This window comes from Siphateles boraxobius, unplaced genomic scaffold, assembly GCF_051911475.1.
Source record: "Siphateles boraxobius isolate OS27281-9 unplaced genomic scaffold, OSU_SipBor_1 81, whole genome shotgun sequence".
NCBI classification, from domain to species: domain Eukaryota; kingdom Metazoa; phylum Chordata; class Actinopteri; order Cypriniformes; family Leuciscidae; genus Siphateles; species Siphateles boraxobius.
In genome coordinates, this window is record NW_027509210.1 from 1185982 (window position 1) to 1208146 (window position 22165).

Below are 22165 nucleotides of genomic sequence, written 5' to 3' on the forward strand. Positions count from 1 at the left end.
GATGATGATAAATATATAAATGTGCTGTTATGTGTGAGTCCTGATCATAATCATCTTTCTCTTCTCACCTCATGTTTGATCATATTTGATTCATCAGAACGACACTTTACAGCTCGACTGGATCAACAGAGACTGTAAATGAAGAAAACAACCCGTTATCATCATAATTATAATACAGAGACTGAACTGATGATATAGATTCAGATCATGTCACAGATAACATGCACTTCAAATATAGAATTTAAAACATTTCTGATAAAATAGCAAATAATCCAGTCATGGATATGAAATAAAGCTCGTCAGTAAAGATGAGAAATGAAATGTGTTTAGAAACATGTTTGTGACCTGTGAGAAGAAGAGAGATGTAGAATAATCCAGAGTGTTTATAAAATCACTGAATATAGAAAGATAAATCCTTCTTCTGTAGTTTGTGATAGTCCAGATATATTCCTGTCATGCATTCATTTCTCTTGTGTTCAGATTCTGCACAAATCTGTTTGAAAAACAATACAGAGATATAATATATAGTTAAAATGAAATTTCACATTTGGTAGTGATTCTATAGTTTAATACATATTTATCTTTCAGTTTCACTACAATAATTTGTACACTAACATCTCTGTTCATAATTAATTTCTCAACAAAATACTGTTATAAAATGGTTAAAGATGAAAGTGTTTAATTACCTTGTGATGATCTGGAAAGAGAAGCTCCAGTGTTTTACTGAGAGTCTGAGAGCAGAACTGAATTTATACCCGTACAACAGTGCTCTGACATCATATCCTGAAATGTGAAATGTGAAGGTTCGACTTTTTGCCACAGGCACCTTTTGGTACATGAGATGCACTGTTTAGAGGTGCAGGAAAGTGATATGTGACATGTGATCTGGCTCGAGTCTTTGACCGAGGCACTTTTTTCGGTTTTGCCTCAGATGGTGCACATGAGATGCAGAAGATGTTTAGAGGTGCAGGAAACTGTTTATTACTCATCTAGCTCTGAGTTCACACACTGTGGTTTTTTCTCTGTGTTGTTTCCACATTTTCTCTATAAATGCTTGTTTCACAGATAAGTAATGAAATTATTCACCAAGTTCATATTATTCACCAACAGATTCTGTGTACAGGATTATGTCTCATCAATAATATCATCTTATTTATCATTATCATCATTAATAAGACAATTACTGGTCATCCATATCTTTAACACACTCTGGTAACTTGGATAATATACTAATTTAATTTTGCCTCTAAGAAATATATAGTTGATTATTAATAAGCATAACAGTGGAAACTAATGTCATGTTTTCTAATAATTTTACAGACACACATTTGACACACAATAACACTTTACATTCAAACACAAGCTCTTCTTTCTGTTGAATCTTTATCATGCAGTGAATATTAAATATCATAGTAAAGTTATAAGTTACTGTATTATTCACAGTTTTCATGAATCTTTTTTTATTTGGTCAGATTTGTGTCATCATCTCCTTCCTCTGCTCTAAAATCATTTTACTCATTTTTATCCTCATGAAGTTGATCATGTAAAGAGAATAACACTGGATCATCTGAGACACAGAAACATCAGATCTGTCAATATAGTCTTTACAACTCGTTCCTAGAGATTCTGGTTATTTCTCTCTCTCGAGCACAAGTTATACGCACATCACAATGGGGAAGAAAGGTGTTTGAGTAACTTTGCTTGAGTCATTATTGTGGAGTTCAGAAACTCTGTAAAAGGAGTGTAAAAGGTTTCTCAATGAGTCAACAATCAAGACAGAAGCTCTAGAGACATGAAGCCGGGAGTTCCTGCAGTGACTGAAGTTCACCACACTTATTTCTTTGGCTCAAAGACAACACATATTTCATCTAGGCAGAATGCTAGTCAAGCTGTGCTTTTAGCAGTAAGCCAATTATGTTATCTCAGTGAGGGTTGTGTAGTGTTTTTACTCTCAGTGTGTTCTGAGTGACAGTGTGTGTTATCTCAGTGAGGGTTGTGTAGTGTTTTTACTCTCAGTGTGTTCTGAGTGACAGTGTGTGTTATCTCAGTGAGGGTTGTGTAGTGTTTTTACTCTCAGTGTGTTCTGAGTGACAGTGTGTGTTATCTCAGTGAGGGTTGTGTAGTGTTTTTACTCTCAGTGTGTTCTGAGTGACAGTGTGTGTTATCTCAGTGAGGGTTGTGTAGTGTTTTTACTCTCAGTGTGTTCTGAGTGACAGTGTGTGTTATCTCAGTGAGGGTTGTGTAGTGTTTTTACTCTCAGTGTGTTCTGAGTGACAGTGTGTGTTATCTCAGTGAGGGTTATGTAGTGTTTTTACTCTCAGTGTGTTCTGAGTGACAGTGTGTGTTATCTCAGTGAGGGTTGTGTAGTGTTTTTACTCTCAGTGTGTTCTGAGTGACAGTGTGTGTTATCTCAGTGAGGGTTGTGTAGTGTTTTTACTCTCAGTGTGTTCTGAGTGACAGTGTGTGTTATCTCAGTGAGGGTTGTGTAGTGTTTTTACTCTCAGTGTGTTCTGAGTGACAGTGTGTGTTATCTCAGTGAGGGTTGTGTAGTGTTTTTACTCTCAGTGTGTTCTGAGGGACGGTGTGTGTTATCTCAGTGAGGATTGTGTAGTGTTTTTACTCTCAGTGTGTTCTGAGTGGCAGTGTGTGTTATCTCAGTGAGGGTTGTGTAGTGTTTTTACTCTCAGTGTGTTCTGAGGGACGGTGTGTGTTATCTCAGTGAGGGTTGTGTAGTGTTTTTACTCTCAGTGTGTTCTGAGTGACGGTGTGTGTTATCTCAGTGAGGGTTGTGTAGTGTTTTTACTCTCAGTGTGTTCTGAGGGACGGTGTGTGTTATCTCAGTGAGGGTTGTGTAGTGTTTTTACTCTCAGTGTGTTCTGAGTGACAGTGTGTTTTATCTCAGTGAGGGTTGTGTAGTGTTTTTACTCTCAGTGTGTCCTGGGTGACAGTGTGTGTTATCTCAGTGAGGGTTGTGTAGTGTTTTACTCTCAGTGTGTTCTGAGTGGCAGTGTGTGTTATCTCAGTGAGGGTTGTGTAGTGTTTTTACTCTCAGTGTGTTCTGAGTGACAGTGTGTGTTATCTCAGTGAGGGTTATGTAGTGTTTTTACTCTCAGTGTGTTCTGAGTGACAGTGTGTGTTATCTCAGTGAGGGTTGTGTAGTGTTTTTACTCTCAGTGTGTTCTGAGGGACGGTGTGTGTTATCTCAGTGAGGATTGTGTAGTGTTTTTCCTCTCAGTGTGTTCTGAGTGACAGTGTGTGTTATCTCAGTGAGGGTTGTGTAGTGTTTTTACTCTCAGTGTGTTCTGAGTGGCAGTGTGTGTTATCTCAGTGAGGGTTGTGTAGTGTTTTTACTCTCAGTGTGTTCTGAGTGACGGTGTGTGTTATCTCAGTGAGGGTTGTGTAGTGTTGTTACTCTCAGTGTGTTCTGAGTGACAGTGTGTGTTATCTCAGTGAGGGTTGTGTAGTGTTTTTACTCTCAGTGTGTTCTGAGTGACAGTGTGTGTTATCTCAGTGAGGGTTGTGTAGTGTTTTTACTCTCAGTGTGTTCTGAGGGACGGTGTGTGTTATCTCAGTGAGGATTGTGTAGTGTTTTTACTCTCAGTGTGTTCTGAGTGGCAGTGTGTGTTATCTCAGTGAGGGTTGTGTAGTGTTTTTACTCTCAGTGTGTTCTGAGTGACAGTGTGTTTTATCTCAGTGAGGGTTGTGTAGTGTTTTTACTCTCAGTGTGTCCTGGGTGACAGTGTGTGTTATCTCAGTGAGGGTTGTGTAGTGTTTTACTCTCAGTGTGTTCTGAGTGGCAGTGTGTGTTATCTCAGTGAGGGTTGTGTAGTGTTTTTACTCTCAGTGTGTTCTGAGTGACAGTGTGTGTTATCTCAGTGAGGGTTGTGTAGTGTTTTTACTCTCAGTGTGTTCTGAGGGACGGTGTGTGTTATCTCAGTGAGGATTGTGTAGTGTTTTTCCTCTCAGTGTGTTCTGAGTGACAGTGTGTGTTATCTCAGTGAGGGTTGTGTAGTGTTTTTACTCTCAGTGTGTTCTGAGTGGCAGTGTGTGTTATCTCAGTGAGGGTTGTGTAGTGTTTTTACTCTCAGTGTGTTCTGAGTGACAGTGTGTGTTATCTCAGTGAGGGTTGTGTAGTGTTTTTACTCTCAGTGTGTTCTGAGTGACAGTGTGTGTTATCTCAGTGAGGGTTGTGTAGTGTTTTTACTCTCAGTGTGTTCTGGGTGACTGTGTGTTATCTCAGTGAGGGTTGTGTAGTGTTTTTACTCTCAGTGTGTTCTGAGTGACAGTGTGTGTTATCTCAGTGAGGGTTGTGTAGTGTTTTTACTCTCAGTGTGTTCTGAGTGACAGTGTGTGTTATCTCAGTGAGGGTTATGTAGTGTTTTTACTCTCAGTGTGTTCTGAGTGACAGTGTGTGTTATCTCAGTGAGGGTTGTGTAGTGTTTTTACTCTCAGTGTGTTCTGAGTGACAGTGTGTGTTATCTCAGTGAGGGTTGTGTAGTGTTTTTACTCTCAGTGTGTTCTGAGGGACGGTGTGTGTTATCTCAGTGAGGATTGTGTAGTGTTTTTACTCTCAGTGTGTTCTGAGTGGCAGTGTGTGTTATCTCAGTGAGGGTTGTGTAGTGTTTTTACTCTCAGTGTGTTCTGAGTGACAGTGTGTTTTATCTCAGTGAGGGTTGTGTAGTGTTTTTACTCTCAGTGTGTCCTGGGTGACAGTGTGTGTTATCTCAGTGAGGGTTGTGTAGTGTTTTACTCTCAGTGTGTTCTGAGTGGCAGTGTGTGTTATCTCAGTGAGGGTTGTGTAGTGTTTTTACTCTCAGTGTGTTCTGAGTGACAGTGTGTGTTATCTCAGTGAGGGTTGTGTAGTGTTTTTACTCTCAGTGTGTTCTGAGGGACGGTGTGTGTTATCTCAGTGAGGATTGTGTAGTGTTTTTCCTCTCAGTGTGTTCTGAGTGACAGTGTGTGTTATCTCAGTGAGGGTTGTGTAGTGTTTTTACTCTCAGTGTGTTCTGAGTGGCAGTGTGTGTTATCTCAGTGAGGGTTGTGTAGTGTTTTTACTCTCAGTGTGTTCTGAGTGACGGTGTGTGTTATCTCAGTGAGGGTTGTGTAGTGTTGTTACTCTCAGTGTGTTCTGAGTGACGGTGTGTGTTATCTCAGTGAGGGTTGTGTAGTGTTTTTACTCTCAGTGTGTTCTGGGTGACTGTGTGTTATCTCAGTGAGGGTTGTGTAGTGTTTTTACTCTCAGTGTGTTCTGAGTGACAGTGTGTGTTATCTCAGTGAGAGTTGTGTAGTGTTTTTCCTCTCAGTGTGTTCTGAGTGACAGTGTGTGTTATCTCAGTGAGGGTTGTGTAGTGTTTTTACTCTCAGTGTGTTCTGAGTGACAGTGTGTGTTATCTCAGTGAGGGTTGTGTAGTGTTTTTACTCTCAGTGTGTTCTGAGTGACAGTGTGTGTTATCTCAGTGAGGGTTGTGTAGTGTTTTTACTCTCAGTGTGTTCTGGGTGACTGTGTGTTATCTCAGTGAGGGTTGTGTAGTGTTTTTACTCTCAGTGTGTTCTGAGTGACAGTGTGTGTTATCTCAGTGAGAGTTGTGTAGTGTTTTTACTCTCAGTGTGTTCTGAGTGACAGTGTGTGTTATCTCAGTGAGGGTTGTGTAGTGTTTTTACTCTCAGTGTGTTCTGAGTGACAGTGTGTGTTATCTCAGTGAGGGTTGTGTAGTGTTTTTACTCTCAGTGTGTTCTGGGTGACTGTGTGTTATCTCAGTGAGGGTTGTGTAGTGTTTTTACTCTCAGTGTGTTCTGAGTGACAGTGTGTGTTATCTCAGTGAGGGTTGTGTAGTGTTTTTACTCTCAGTGTGTTCTGGGTGACTGTGTGTTATCTCAGTGAGGGTTGTGTAGTGTTTTTACTCTCAGTGTGTTCTGAGTGACAGTGTGTGTTATCTCAGTGAGGGTTGTGTAGTGTTTTTACTCTCAGTGTGTTCTGAGTGACAGTGTGTGTTATCTCAGTGAGGGTTGTGTAGTGTTTTTACTCTCAGTGTGTTCTGGGTGACTGTGTGTTATCTCAGTGAGAGTTGTGTAGTGTTTTTCCTCTCAGTGTGTTCTGAGTGACAGTGTGTGTTATCTCAGTGAGGGTTGTGTAGTGTTTTTACTCTCAGTGTGTTCTGAGTGACAGTGTGTGTTATCTCAATTCAATTCAATTCAATTCAAATTTATTTGTATAGCGCTTTTCACAATACACATTGTCTCAAAGCAGCTTTACAGAAATTGCATTTCGGAAATGTACATAGAAAAATACAGTTAGTTAATCAAGTATTAATTTATGGCATAACATATCGCCGGCTTTGAGTCGTCTCTTCACAGGCGTCGAGTCGTCTCTTCACAGGCGTTGGGGCATCTGAAGTCTCCGTGAGAGGCTGGATACAAACTGGAGCTGACGAACGCTATTTACCTCGGGACTAGCGTCCCGAGATAACAGCAGAAAGGCAGATGGGAAATAATTAGCATAGCTGATGTTCATAATGTTAATGCATTCGAACCGATTCAGCAGTATCAAAGGTTAAGCATTAAGTGAATGCTTATCTCAGTGAGGGTTGTGTAGTGTTTTTACTCTCAGTGTGTTCTGAGTGACAGTGTGTGTTATCTCAGTGAGGGTTGTGTAGTGTTTTTACTCTCAGTGTGTTCTGGGTGACTGTGTGTTATCTCAGTGAGGGTTGTGTAGTGTTTTTACTCTCAGTGTGTTCTGAGTGACAGTGTGTGTTATCTCAGTGAGAGTTGTGTAGTGTTTTTACTCTCAGTGTGTTCTGAGTGACAGTGTGTGTTATCTCAGTGAGGGTTGTGTAGTGTTGTTACTCTCAGTGTGTTCTGAGTGACGGTGTGTGTTATCTCAGTGAGGGTTGTGTAGTGTTTTTACTCTCAGTGTGTTCTGAGTGACAGTGTGTGTTATCTCAGTGAGGGTTGTGTAGTGTTTTTACTCTCAGTGTGTTCTGGGTGACAGTGTGTGTTATCTCAGTGAGGGTTGTGTAGTGTTTTTACTCTCAGTGTGTTCTGAGTGACAGTGTGTGTTATCTCAGTGAGGGTTGTGTAGTGTTGTTACTCTCAGTGTGTTCTGAGTGACGGTGTGTGTTATCTCAGTGAGGGTTGTGTAGTGTTTTTACTCTCAGTGTGTTCTGAGTGACAGTGTGTGTTATCTCAGTGAGAGTTGTGTAGTGTTTTTCCTCTCAGTGTGTTCTGAGTGACAGTGTGTGTTATCTCAGTGAGGGTTGTGTAGTGTTTTTACTCTCAGTGTGTTCTTAGGGACGGTGTGTGTTATCTCAGTGAGGGTTGTGTAGTGTTTTTCCTCTCAGTGTGTTCTGAGTGACAGTGTGTGTTATCTCAGTGAGGGTTGTGTAGTGTTGTTACTCTCAGTGTGTTCTGAGTGACAGTGTGTGTTATCTCAGTGAGGGTTGTGTAGTGTTTTTACTCTCAGTGTGTTCTGAGAGATGGTGTGTGTTATCTCAGTGAGGGTTGTGTAGTGTTGTTACTCTCAGTGTGTTCTGAGTGACAGTGTGTGTTATCTCAGTGAGGGTTGTGTAGTGTTTTTCCTCTCAGTGTGTTCTGAGTGACAGTGTGTGTTATCTCAGTGAGGGTTGTGTAGTGTTTTACTCTCAGTGTCTTCTGAGTGACAGTGTGTGTTATCTCAGTGAGGGTTGTGTAGTGTGTTTACTCTCAGTGTGTTCTGAGTGACAGTGTGTGTTATCTCAGTGAGGGTTGTGTAGTGTTTTTACTCTCAGTGTGTTCTGAGTGACAGTGTGTGTTATCTCAGTGAGGGTTGTGTAGTGTTTTTACTCTCAGTGTGTCCTGGGTGACAGTGTGTGTTATCTCAGTGAGGGTTGTGTAGTGTTTTTACTCTCAGTGTGTTCTGAGTGACAGTGTGTGTTATCTCAGTGAGGGTTGTGTAGTGTTTTTACTCTCAGTGTGTCCTGGGTGACAGTGTGTGTTATCTCAGTGAGGGTTGTGTAGTGTTTTTACTCTCAGTGTGTTCTGAGTGACGGTGTGTGTTATCTCAGTGAGGGTTGTGTAGTGTTTTTACTCTCAGTGTGTTCTGAGTGACAGTGTGTGTTATCTCAGTGAGGGTTGTGTAGTGTTTTTACTCTCAGTGTGTTCTGAGTGACAGTGTGTGTTATCTCAGTGAGGGTTGTGTAGTGTGTTTACTCTCAGTGTGTTCTGAGTGACAGTGTGAGTTATCTCAGTGAGGGTTGTGTAGTGTTTTTACTCTCAGTGTGTTCTGAGTGACAGTGTGTGTTATCTCAGTGAGGGTTGTGTTCAGTGTTGTTTTTTGGAGCCCTTTTAGTTTTAGTCTTAAGGCCTCATTATGCTTCTGCGTCACTCCTACGGCGTCGTGGCCGTTTTATGGTTCTGCGTCAGGTTGAGTTGCATCGCGGTGCATCTGACCAATCACAGCCCTTGTGGTCTGCGTCGCCTCGACGCGTAGTTACAATTTTTTGGAGGTGCACGTCGAGCTACGGCGGAGGGGTTCGCGGCGACGCAGAGGGGTATGCGGGGGTACGCCGTCGATTCGACGCAGAAGCATAAAACAGGCTTTAGTCTTTTGGACGAAAATGCTTTTTAGTTTTAGTCACATTTTAGTCACTTATAAACTTAATAGTTTTATTCAAGTTTTAGTCGACGAAAACGCAAAACGTTTTTTGTCAAGTTTTAATCAATTTTAGTAAAAAAAAAATATAAAAATAAAAAGTCTTTCAAAAATAGAGAAAATAAAAGTGCGGCTGTGTCAAAATTTGTATCAAGTTCAAAAATAGAAAAGAAATAAAAGTGCCACTTTGCAATCTGTAAAAAAAAGAGAAAAGAATAGAAATCCATTTGGCAAGACAGATCTATTTATCCCTGCATTAGTGGCTGCAATGAGCCTGTTTTGCATTGCACAATTTCTCAAAAGTCAAGCTCAATGTTCGAGATATATCCAGCTGCAGACCCGCAGCACCACCAGTTTCAGAACCCCAGTGCCAGAACCCCAGCGCCAGAACCGGAAGTGAGGGAGGGGCGGAATTATTTACAATGACACAAGCATGGTTATTTTTGCAAGTATTTAAAAATATTAAAAATTGTTGCACCTTTTAAATAATATTTAGGGTATGTTTTTATTACACAGTGAGTCACTGCTCGTTGTATGAACTATAACTGGTATGTGACAAATAAAGAGCAAGACAGTGCTCGTGTTGTTTGAAGACGTGAGAGTGCGCGCGCGCGGCCGGGGCTCTCTCTCTCTCTGCTCGTTAAGCGCCCTGTCTTGCGCAGCAGTCATTCTATTCCGCCAAAAAGCGGACGATCTGACGGGTTTTAGAAGATTTAATACAACCTGAAACTAAAAAACAGACCCGACCTCTATTTGAGACCGGACTTATATTTACCCAGACCTGCAGCCACACCAGGCGTGTAAAGAGACAATCGTCTATTTGGGACTCGGCTATTATTTGAAGTACGGTACATTTTTATGGTTTCTTTTAAAACAATGCCGGATTTTCTCTCTCTTTTTAGATTTTTGACATTATTTTACATAAAGAAAAATGCATGCTGCACATGTTCTTGTGAAATAAAGTATATTTTATATAAAATGACCATAAGTTTCAAGCATTATTTTCACGATCATGAAGTAACTCTCATAATACAATAAAACGGATAACTATATAGAATTATATTACACAAAATCAATGTTTTAAATGCTTATTGTACTATACCTTAATGTATCATTATAATAAGTATATAAAGTATGACATTTCGTGTGTAATAATGACGTTTCGTGTCTAAGCAAATGTGAAGCAACAGCTGAAAAGCCCGTCTCACAGAGATATGATGTGGCAAAGGGGAGAAGAATGCACACAGCTCTCTGCCTTTACTTAAAAACGTGTTTTAAAAAAAAAAATAGATAAAATAGACATAACATACTGTGTTTGATATGTGATTAAAATAATGCATGGGCAGTGTATAAGATATAAAGTAATGATTAATTATTTTAATGTTCCTTTGTTCCGATCAGAGCATGTGAGCGGAGAGAGCATTTCTGAATATTCCTCCGCTCGCTCAGTCCGATCAGGGTCGCGCGCTCAACACAGAATGGCCTGCTGGTTCGAGAATATGCGGAATAAGCTCTGCCTCCGACTAAAGTTTTTATTCTAGTCGACTAGTAGTTGACTAGTTGTTCATTTAAGACATTAGTGGACAAATAGCCCCTTTATATTAATTTAATTACTTAAATAGGCTATACAGGATAATGAGCGTTATAGCCGCAGTCAAGCGCACGACCGCACGCATAAGCTTGCCACAAAGAACCGGCAAAAGTAATGATTATGAATGTTTAAAAAAATAGCAAGGAGACATTTAATTGTTTATTAATAAACTGGTGTTTTCGGTGTCGCTGCAAAGATGAAGTTGACGATGCGGACTCGCCATGAACGAATAAAGATATAAAAGGCATAAAACGGAAAATTTCCTCCCGTTTGGAGGAGACCTGTCACGCCAGTGGGGCGCGCCCCACACTTTGAGAACCGCTGGATTATACTGAAACTGAAAGTATGTCCATAAATCATCTCGTCGTTTCCGACCACCAAGCCCGTTTATTGGCTTCGCCGCCATGGTCCTTCAAAGATGTGTGGTGAGTGACTAGCCGCAGCCGCAGGTGTGTTGTTGTTGTGTGGAATCTGGTGCGCGCGCGGCATGGTTGGTGGGCGTACTTAAAGCGGCAGCATTGCTGATACTTTTTTACAGCTCAAAACAGACAGATTTCACGCAAAATAGGCAGAAATGACATGCATTGTGAACGTCAGACTTATAGTCATTTTCGTTCCATCTCGTCTTGTCAACGAAAACTCGAAAACGTCTCGTCATGTTTTAGTCACCTTAGAGCCATTTTTAGCTAGTCATCGTCGCGTTATCGTCATAAAAAAAAATGCGTCAACGAAATCATTTCGTTATCGTCATCGTTGACGAAAACAACATTGGTTGTGTTGTGTTTTTACTCTCAGTGTGTTCTGAGTGACGGTGTGTGTTATCTCAGTGAGGGTTGTGTAGTGTTTTTACTCTCAGTGTGTTCTGAGTGACAGTGTGTGTTATCTCAGTGAGGGTTGTGTTGTGTTTTTACTCTCAGTGTGTTCTGAGTGACAGTGTGTGTTATCTCAGTGAGGGTTGTGTAGTGTTTTTCCTCTCAGTGTGTTCTGAGTGACAGTGTGTGTTATCTCAGTGAGGGTTGTGTAGTGTTTTTCCTCTCAGTGTGTTCTGAGTGACAGTGTGTGTTATCTCAGTGAGGGTTGTGTGTTTTTACTCTCAGTGCGTTCTGAGTGACAGTGTGTGTTATCTCAGTGAGGGTTGTGTAGTGTTTTTCCTCTCAGTGTGTTCTGAGTGACAGTGTGTGTTATCTCAGTGAGGGTTGTGTAGTGTTTTTACTCTCAGTGCGTTCTGAGTGACAGTGTGTGTTATCTCAGTGAGGGTTGTGTAGTGTGTTTACTCTCAGTGTGTTCTGAGTGACAGTGTGTGTTATCTCAGTGAGGGTTGTGTAGTGTTTTTACTCTCAGTGTGTTCTGAGTGACAGTGTGTGTTATCTCAGTGAGGGTTGTGTAGTGTGTTTACTCTCAGTGTGTTCTGAGTGACAGTGTGTGTTATCTCAGTGAGGGTTGTGTAGTGTTTTTATTCTCAGTGTGTTCTGAGTGACAGTGTGTGTTATCTCAGTGAGGGTTGTGTAGTGTTTTTACTCTCAGTGTGTTCTGAGTGACAGTGTGTGTTATCTCAGTGAGGGTTGTGTAGTGTTGTTACTCTCAGTGTGTTCTGAGTGACAGTGTGTGTTATCTCAGTGAGGGTTGTGTAGTGTTTTACTCTCAGTGTGTTCTGAGTGACAGTGTGTGTTATCTCAGTGAGGGTTGTGTAGTGTTTTTACTCTCAGTGTGTTCTGAGTGACAGTGTGTGTTATCTCAGTGAGGGTTGTGTAGTGTTGTTACTCTCAGTGTGTTCTGAGTGACAGTGTGTGTTATCTCAGTGAGGGTTGTGTAGTGTGTTTACTCTCAGTGTGTTCTGAGTGACAGTGTGTGTTATCTCAGTGAGGGTTGTGTAGTGTTGTTACTCTCAGTGTGTTCTGAGTGACAGTGTTTGTTATCTCAGTGAGGGTTGTGTAGTGTTTTACTCTCAGTGTGTTCTGAGTGACAGTGTGTGTTATCTCAGTGAGGGTTGTGTAGTGTTTTTACTCTCAGTGTGTTCTGAGTGGCAGTGTGTGTTATCTCAGTGAGGGTTGTGTAGTGTTTGGCTGCACTGAGCCTGTGTTGAGCGTGTGTTAAGAGTTGTGTAGCTGAATGAGTTGTGCAGGTGATGTGAAGTGTTTAGCTCAGGTGATGTTGGTAGTGCAGACTGTAGTTAGAGTTTTGCACATGTGGCTCCAGTTGTGCTCACTGTCGTTTAGCAATCGAAAAAAACTGTAAGTCTCTTTGTGTGATCTGCGTTTTTCACAATACATATTTATTAAAAACAGCTTCACAAGAAAATTAAAGTTTCTATACAATTAATCTGTTATCAGAGGCTGTCAAAGTAACGTCCATATGTCAGAAATATACAGATAATACAATTATACAGTTACAGTAGTTAACGTCACATATTAATTTAGGCAGAAACAATGAACACATTAAAGATGAATACAGTGTATTATCTTACAGTGTTATACAGTATTGTACAGATTACAGTATATAGATGATAATGTGTTGATTCATCAGCCAATCAGTGATGACATGATGTCATTTCCCTGCAGCTCTAGAGTCAGTCATGTGACATTTCCAGCTCAGGTGATTGGCTCGAGTCAGTCCAGCATCAGAACTCTTTACTCTATTAAACACAACATCCAAACACTATCAAATATAATATTGCCTTTAATATGAGGGGAATATTACTTGCTTGTAGCTATTGTTAAAAAAATATGTACAATATACAAAATAAAAATATAGTATAAATAAATGACTATATACATTCAGAATAACAGGTATCTGAGAATAACACTTCTCACAGTCAGAAAGTCCCAGTGTGTGTGTGTGTGTGTGTGTGTGTGTGTGTGTGTGTGTGTGTGTGTGTGTGTGTGTGTGTGTGTGTGTGTGTGTGTGTGTGTGTGTGTGTGTGTGTGTGTGTGTGTGTGTGTGTGTGTGTGTGTGAATGAAGATGTGATGATGATGATGATGATGATGATGATGATGAAGATGTTCAGGTCTTCAGCTGCTGATGGATGTCAGTGATGAAGATGATGATGATGATGATGATGATGATGATGATGAAGATGTTCAGGTCTTCAGCTGTTGATGGATGTCAGTGATGATGATGATGATGATGATGAAGATGATGATGATGATGATGATGATGAAGATGTTCAGGTCTTCAGCTGCTGATGGATGTCAGTGATGATGATGATGATGATGATGATGATGAAGATGATGATGATGATGATGATGATGATGATGAAGATGTTCAGGTCTTCAGCTGTTGATGGATGTCAGTGATGATGATGATGATGATGATGATGATGAAGATGTTCAGGTCTTCAGCTGCTGATGGATGTCAGTGATGAAGATGATGATGATGATGATGATGATGATGATGAAGATGTTCAGGTCTTCAGCTGTTGATGGATGTCAGTGATGATGAAGATGATGCTGATGATGATGAAGATGTTCAGGTCTTCAGCTGCTGATGGATGTCAGTGATGATGATGATGATGATGATGATGATGAAGATGTTCAGGTCTTCAGCTGCTGATGGATGTCAGTGATGATGATGATGATGATGATGATGATGATGAAGATGATGATGATGATGATGATGATGATGATGATGAAGATGTTCAGGTCTTCAGCTGTTGATGGATGTCAGTGATGATGATGATGATGATGATGATGATGATGATGATGATGATGATGATGAAGATGTTCAGGTCTTCAGCTGCTGATGGATGTCAGTGATGATGATGATGATGATGATGATGATTATGATGATGATGATGGTGATGATGATGATGATGATGATGATGATGATGATGATGATGAAGATGTTCAGGTCTTCAGCTGCTGATGGATGTCAGTGATGTTGTGTGTTCTTGAGAACATGATGAAGGGTTTGATGAGAATCTCTCCTCAGTTTTGACATCAGAATCAAACTTTACAGGCCCGTCTGGATCACAGGACACTAGAAATATACATACACATTAGATTGTCATCATATACATTATTTTGAATTTTTACATTTATTATGTCCTTGATCAGTAACACAATCTGTTAGTGTTTAATGACTGCAGAAAGTCAGTCTGATGAATTTGTCTGAATGTGACACTTTATGACAAGAGAGAAAACAACAGTAAATCTAACAGTAAAACTAAAATTAAGGATTAAAGTTCAATAATAATCAAACACTCACAGTTTGGCTTTATTCTCTCCATACTCTCACATCTATGAAGTCTCTGTCCTCTTTCCTCTCGTGATTCACTGGTTTGTGTCTCATTTCTGTCCTCCATTTTTCTCTCAGTCTTCTTGTTTTCTGCTGATCTGTGATTTCTGCTGATTTTCTTTCTCCTCTTCATTTGAATCTGTTCAATCACACAGACAGAGTTTCATTAAAGCGATATAACATCATATCACGAGACATCAGATCAACTCCTGATCAACATCTGCATGAGCTCAGTGTTATTACAACATCTCAGATTAACACTGCAATATTCATAATAATCAATGATGATGATAAATATATAAATGTGCTGTTATGTGTGAGTCCTGATCATAATCATCTTTCTCTTCTCACCTCATGTTTGATCATATTTGATTCATCAGAACGACACTTTACAGCTCGACTGGATCAACAGAGACTGTAAATGAAGAAAACAACCTGTTATCATCATAATTATAATACAGAGACTGAACTGATGATATAGATTCAGATCATGTCACAGATAACATGCACTTCAAATATAGAATATAAAACATTTCTGATAAAATAGCAAATAATCCAGTCATGGATGTGAAATAAAGCTCGTCAGTAAAGATGAGAAATGAAATGTGTTTAGAAACATGTTTGTGACCTGTGAGAAGAAGAGAGATGTAGAATAATCCAGAGTGTTTATAAAATCACTGAATATAGAAAGATAAATCCTTCTTCTGTAGTTTGTGATAGTCCAGATATATTCCTGTCATGCATTCATTTCTCTTGTGTTCAGATTCTGCACAAATCTGTTTGAAAAACAATACAGAGATATAATATATAGTTAAAATGAAATTTCACATTTGTTTGTGATTTTTTCCCAATACATATTTATCTTTCAGTTTCACTACAATAATTTGTACACTAAAATCTCTGTTCATAATTAATTTCTAAACAACATACTGTTATAAAATGGTTAAAGATGAAAGTGTTTAATTACCTTGTGATGATCTGGAAAGAGAAGCTCCAGTGTTTTACTGACAGTCTGACGAGCAGAACTGACTTTATATCCGTACAACAGTGCTCTGACATCATATCCTGTATGCTACCAATCCAAATGTGTGGTAACACAGGAAACACAGAACACAGAAAACAGGAACAGGAACTGGTTAACCGCAGTGTTCAGCCGCTTTTCAGTGTTTATATTAAGAAAAAACAAGGCAGAACAGAAGAAGCCAGGCAGGATTGACTGCACGATTTACTTTCACACTATTGCACGTCATGATCACATTCTTCGTTCTCTGTGTTGAGACGTTTTTCTCTTTAAATGCTCATTTCACAAATAATGAAGTAATGAAGCAGATATTCAGTGTGTAGATGGTAAATTGTTGTTATATGATGATATTTTCTTGATCTGGTAAGAAGTGTATTCTGCACTATAACTGTAGTTTGTTGATTGAGAATGATCAGGATAATCTAGTAATGATTACAGTAATCCAGTCATGAACGCTTGAATGAGTTTTTCTGCATCAGAAACATGTTCTGTATTTTGGTGTTTCTGAGGTGAATAACGCTGAAGGATCGGCCAGATCTTGAACTGTACATGATGAAGAAACACACACTGATGCAGATTATTCACCAACACATTCTGTCTACAGGATTATGTCTCATCAATAATATCATCTTATTTATTATTATCATCATTTATTATAAGACAATTACTGCTCATCCATATCTTTAACACACTCTGGTAACTTGGATAATATACAAATTAAATTTTGTCTTATAGTCGATTATTAATAAGCATAACAGTGGAAACTAATCGCATGTTTTCTAATAATTTTACAGACACACATTTGACACCCAATAACACTTTACATTCAAACACAAGCTCTTCTTTCTGCTGAACCTTTAACAAGCAGTGAATATTAAATATAGTAAAGTTATAAGTTACTGTATTATTCACAGTTTTCATGAATCTTTTTTTATTTGGTCAGATTTGTGTCATCATCTCCTTCCTCTGCTCTAAAATCATTTTACTCATTGTTATCCTCATGAAGTTGATCATGTAGAGAGAATAACACTGGATCATCTGAGACACAGAAACATCAGATCTGTCAATCTAGTCTTTACAACTCATTCCTCAAAGTAATTCCTTCACTGCTTCCCGGACAATGTTATAACAGTCCCAGCTTCTTTGCACTGGTCACGCTACATTTCCAAGGGGGTCACCTTGTTTGCAATGCTCAATGGGTCTTAGTTAAAAAAGATCTAAAATAAACTCTTATACAAATAAGTGGAGGGTTTCTTTCTTCATATATTCAAAGCTTTACTCATTCATTTTCCAAAAACACAATATATCACAGCACATACATCTGTATACAGAGACAGAATTCATTCATGAGCCAGTCTATACATATGGGTGTATCGAAATGTCCAACACAGTCCTCAATGGCTCACGAACCCCAACAGTTCCGAAAATGAAAGAAACCAGTCTCATCTGTAGTTCGACCATCCGTGCAAAGGTGGATAGTGATGAATTAGAAGGTTGTCCAAGCTTAGTTGTTTGGAGAGTCGTAATGTTTCCTCAGCAAACGAATCAGAAAAACTGCATCAGCAGTATAAACAGAGTATAAACACTTGACAGTATCCACAGCTGATGAGCAATAGTTACATCCCAAACAAACAACCATAAGGCAGCGTCAAACAGACCTCTACAAGAAAAAAAATCAAACATCAATTAATTATACAGATTCCACATCAGTTCACCCAAATAATTTGTACAAATAATTAAACTCACGTTTGAGCAGGAAACAAACAGTTTCTCAAACAGGATTGGGAAACAGATAACAAACAATCATAAGGCAGTGTTAAACAGACCTAAGCACTTACTCTTCTGCTTCCTGTTTTATCTCATACAATGTGCCCTCTTGTATCCCCCTAGTGGTTAGGAAACAAATAGTACCCCCATTTGGAATAAAAGAAACCCTGTGACAGGCGTTGACTGTTACAATGATAGGAAGATTGTTCCAAAGATTTGGTGCTAAATAGGAAAAGGATCTACCGCCAGCAGTCGATTTAGATATTATAGGTATTATCAACTGACCAGAACTTTGAGATCGCAATAGACGTGAAGGACTATAATGTGTTAAGAGCTCGCTCAAGTACTGGGGAGTTGAACCATTTAGTGCTTTGTAAGTAATCAGCAATATTTTAAAATGTGTATGTTAGTAGAGATATCTGCAGAATATGTACAAATAATACTGCAACCTCTTATTATCAAGAATGTGAAACCCCCATCAGCATCATGTCCTGATTTATTCTACTCTATTCCATCCTATTCAATTTTATCATATTCTATTCTATCCAATTCTATCTGTTCTTTCTATATTCTATTCTATTCTACTCTATCTTATTATATTCTACTTTAGTCTATCATATTATAGGCTATTATTTTGAACTCTTATATTATATTCTCTCCATCATATTCTGTTATATTCTGCTCTACTCTATACTTTATGGACGTATTTAAACATTCACAATAAGATGAATAGCATTCATTTAGAAACACGTATTTTCATTTATTGCCAACTTTAAGCATCATTAGTAGATATATTTGCAGTATGATATGTAAAAATAAAACTGCAACCTCTTTTAAACCTCTGGATTAAAATTTTTTAATCCAGAATGTGAAGCATTTGAGGTTTGTTTTCTCTTTCTGTCTGTGATGTGGTTTATGATGTGGTTTAGCTTTAGACCACAGCGTCTCTGTCTGGAAAACCCCCAGTAGCACCTCAATGCAGTACATGAGATCCACGGGGAGGAGTCGGATCAAGATCCAAGGGGTGGAGATGGGTAGGATTAGGGTTGGGTTTAGGGATTAGGGGTGTGTTTAGGGATCAGGGGGCGGAGTTGGCTAGGTTTAGGTGTATGCAAGGTGGGAGGAGTTGGATCTGGATCCGACTCCTCCCCGTGGATTTCATGTTCCGCAGTGAGAACCATCTCAAAACCCCAGCATTACTGCAGTTACACTGTTCTCTATTTATAAATAGACCTCCTCGAGCTTTTATTTTGCCACTGCCGGTTTCCGGCATTTTAAATTTGCATATTATATAAATATTTAACTTGGCTGATTATTGATATATTTTCATCCAGACTGTAAGAGTTGTTCACAGATTGAGTTTTAAACACCATTAAAAGAGTCTCTGAGTGATTTCAGTGCATGTTTTCAGTGTGTTGTTAATGCATCACATCTAATCAAGTTTGTGATATGGAGGATTTAATGGCGTGATGTCGCCAGTTTCACACTCACTCACACAGATTTGGACAATGTTTTTTCATATGAACCAGTAGATTCAGCGAGTGAGTGAAACTCTTCCCGCATGAAGAACTGGTGCAGCTTCTCTCCAGTGTGACCTCTCGTGACCTTTCAGGGATTTCCAGCAGGAGAAACTCTTTCCACAGTGTGAGCACCAGTGTTGTGCCTGAACGCGTTCATTGAACGATAGTTCATGAACTCGTTCATATTTTGGGCGAACGTGAACTGAACGTACTGTATTACTGCCTGATGAACGTTACTGTGAACTCGTTCATTCTGGTGTCTGTGAACGGCACGCTCTCAGTTTAACTTCATTCAATAGAGTGCCAGATTTCTATAGAGCCTTCCAGGCGAAAACCTGGCTAAAACACACCGTAAACAGGCTTTAATATGTAGCGGAAAAACACCTAATCTGGCAACACCCTTCACCAGTGTCGTACCGCCGCATGCGTCATCAAAACAGCAAGGAGGCGTCGTATGATCATGTAAACGAGTTTTATGACAAGATCAGTGAGGATGGGAAAAATCGTACGTTAATTTTGTGGATTGGTAAGTTTCGTCAGGGCGTGAAGAAATATAGAGCTGAGTATCATCAGCATAACAGTGAAAACTAATGCCATGCTTCCTAATGATATCTCCTAACGGTAGCATGTACAGAGTGAACAGCAACGATCCTAATACTGAGCCTTGTGGTACGCCATACTGAACTTTTGACTGATAAGAGATCTCTTCATTTACTGCTACAAACTGATAGCGATCAGATAAGTATGATTTCAACCATGCAAGTGCAATTCCACTAATGCCAACATAATTTTCGAGTCTATTTAAAAGAATTTTGTGGTCAATAGTATCAAATGCAGCACTAAGATCAAGTAACACTAATAGCGAGATACAACCACGATCGGATGATAAGAGCAAATCATGTGTGACTCTAATGAGAGCTGTCTCAGTACTATAATACGGTCTAAATCCTGACTGAAAATTCTCACAGATATCATTTCTTTCTAAAAAGGAACACAGTTGTGAGGATACTGCCTTTTCTAGTATCTTTGACAGAAAAGGCAAATTCGAGATCGGCCTGTAATTGACTAATTCTGTAGGATCAAGTTGCGTTTTTTTTAACAAGTGGTTTAATCATAGCCAGCTTAAAAGTTTTTGGTACGTATCCTAATGACAAAGATGAATTAATGATATTATGAAGAGGATCTATGACCTCTGGAAGCATCTCTTTCAGTAGTTTAGTCTGTATAGGGTCGAACATACATGTTGTCGATTTAGATGATTTAACGAGTTTATAAAATTCACCCTCTCCTATAGCATTGAATGAATCGAATTTTTCGTCAGTGAGACTACACTGCACTGTCTGATGCGATACTGTAGAAGACGGTTGCATAGTTATAATTTTCTCCCTGATATTATCAATCTTATAAGTGAATAAGGTCATAAAGTCATTAATTGAGCGTCAGCGTCAGTTCTGGCAGGCCAAGTAGTCAAGATACTGCTAACGCTATTGGCCAACAACACGGTCTCATCAGCGATCTGCTCAGCTGAGCTGCATCAGCGCATCAGCTGTTCATCTCCCCTCTCATTGATCCTCTCCAGAGTTATATTTCTAACTGACTAACGAGTGTATGGTCACTGGCTATCATGGATATGGACATTTATCTGAGATAAACGTGACGTTATGATGTTTACATTATTGTTTTCATTTACGTCTTTCCACTGTTGGAACACTGCGATTGAGTGATTCCAAGTAACATGATACGGAATTTGAAAAGTTGTATTCTATCTTTTAAAACACTTTCAGATGATCATGAATGTTTATTTCGCGCTGTAGTTCGTATTATTAAGGCGGAAGATAAGATGTGCCCGCGCCCGCGCAGCTGCTTCCCTTGAGCTGCGCCAGAGCGATCTCACGCCACAGCGCCAAAGCGGTGTTTGTTTTTGAATTTCGTAAGAAAATGGACGTAATTTGACATCTGAAATTTGTTTCATATCAATAGTAACAAAGCACAAAGGTTATTGTGTTTATTTGTTGGGATGCGCGCTACAATGTTCCATTCATTCATCAACTATGACTATTGTCTAATCGATTCTTGGGAGTAAGTAAAGTAACAGTCCCTATTCAGTGAGTCAATTAAAAGAAGTCTCATCTGCTAAATCTTACTTGTCTTTCTTCTGCTAGTTACATTGCCCCTGGATGCGCCTACTGGCTGCTTAATTCATCCTTCATATTTATCACGGGAGGTTGCTTTATGGTCTGTTTGGGGGAAATAGTTCAGCTCTCCTAGTCTAACTCATGTGAGCGTCCCCTAATGCTGCTGCTGTCCCCTGACTCCGCTAAATACATGGTGCTCATGAATGGTCAGGAGACTTATTCGTCGCCTAATGCTGCTTCTGTCCCCTGACTCCGCTAAATACATGGTGCTCATGAATGGTCAGGAGACTCATTCGTCCCCTAATGCTGCTGCTGTCCCCTGACTCCGCTAAATACATGGTGCTCATGAATGGTCAGGAGACTCATCCGTCCCCTAATGCTGCTGCTATCCCCTGACTCCGCTAAATACATGGTGCTCATGAATGGTCAGGAGACTCATCCGTCCCCTAATGCTGCTGCTATCCCCTGACTCTGCTAAATTCATGGTGCTCATGAATGGTCAGGAGACTCATCTGAACTGAAATTGCCCACTAATCGTATTTATTCATAAAGTATTCTAAGCATTTTAATTGTCTAATTCCATCTCTTGTCTTATCCACAAGAGGTTGCCAGGTATGGTTTGTTTGGGGGGAATAGTTCTGCTCTCCCAGTGCTAAACTGTGAGCGTTCCCTAATGCTGCTGCTATCCTCTGACTCTCTGCTATTTCATGGTGCTCATGAAAGGTCAGACGACTCCCTGAACAGAGCCATACCGCCAAATTTCAATTATCAACTGAATTTCAATTTATTCAATACAAATTTCCTAATAATTACTATTGTCTTGTGTGTTCTTGACTTAAATGGACCTGACATAACTGCTCTGCTGCTTGGAAACATCTGAGCTTGAAGCTTTGTTTGTTGTTAGTTTAGACATGGTTTTGAATAAATACCTCCTCGGTTTTGTTTATTTTCTTCTAATGGTGCCTTCACACCGGACGCGAATAGAGTGTCTAGCGCGAATGATTTCAATGTTAAGTCAATGCAAATACGCGTTCCGCGCGTAAAAAATTCCTGCGGCGCGAATGAGGCGTAGAGCGCGGTAGACGCGAATTCGCCTCATTCGCCGTCAAGTTCGCGCGAATAGAGCGTCTGGCGCGTTACGGGCGAATGATTTATTTAGTGCTTTTTGTGCATTCACGCGTTTGACGCGAATTCGCGTCTGCTGCCCAAGTTGAAAAATCTGAACTTCTGCGTCAATTCATGTCGCGTTAACCAATCAGGAGCCAGCTTGC

General features: G+C 39.7%; 2 long non-coding RNA genes across 2 annotated transcripts; both read right to left on the bottom strand.

The window, feature by feature from the left end:
* Positions 1 to 68: 68 nt before the first annotated feature.
* Positions 69 to 762, bottom strand: LOC143730805 (uncharacterized). The gene is made up of 3 exons (XR_013200644.1): positions 687 to 762; positions 346 to 493; positions 69 to 132 (listed from the first exon to the last, which is right to left on the bottom strand). It is a non-coding gene; the product is annotated as an uncharacterized LOC143730805 (long non-coding RNA).
* A 14040-nt stretch (positions 763 to 14802) lies between these two features.
* Positions 14803 to 17304, bottom strand: LOC143730804 (uncharacterized). Its single transcript, XR_013200643.1, has 4 exons — positions 17219 to 17304; positions 15419 to 17132; positions 15080 to 15227; positions 14803 to 14866 (listed from the first exon to the last, which is right to left on the bottom strand). It is a non-coding gene; the product is annotated as an uncharacterized LOC143730804 (long non-coding RNA).
* Positions 17305 to 22165: the final 4861 nt, after the last annotated feature.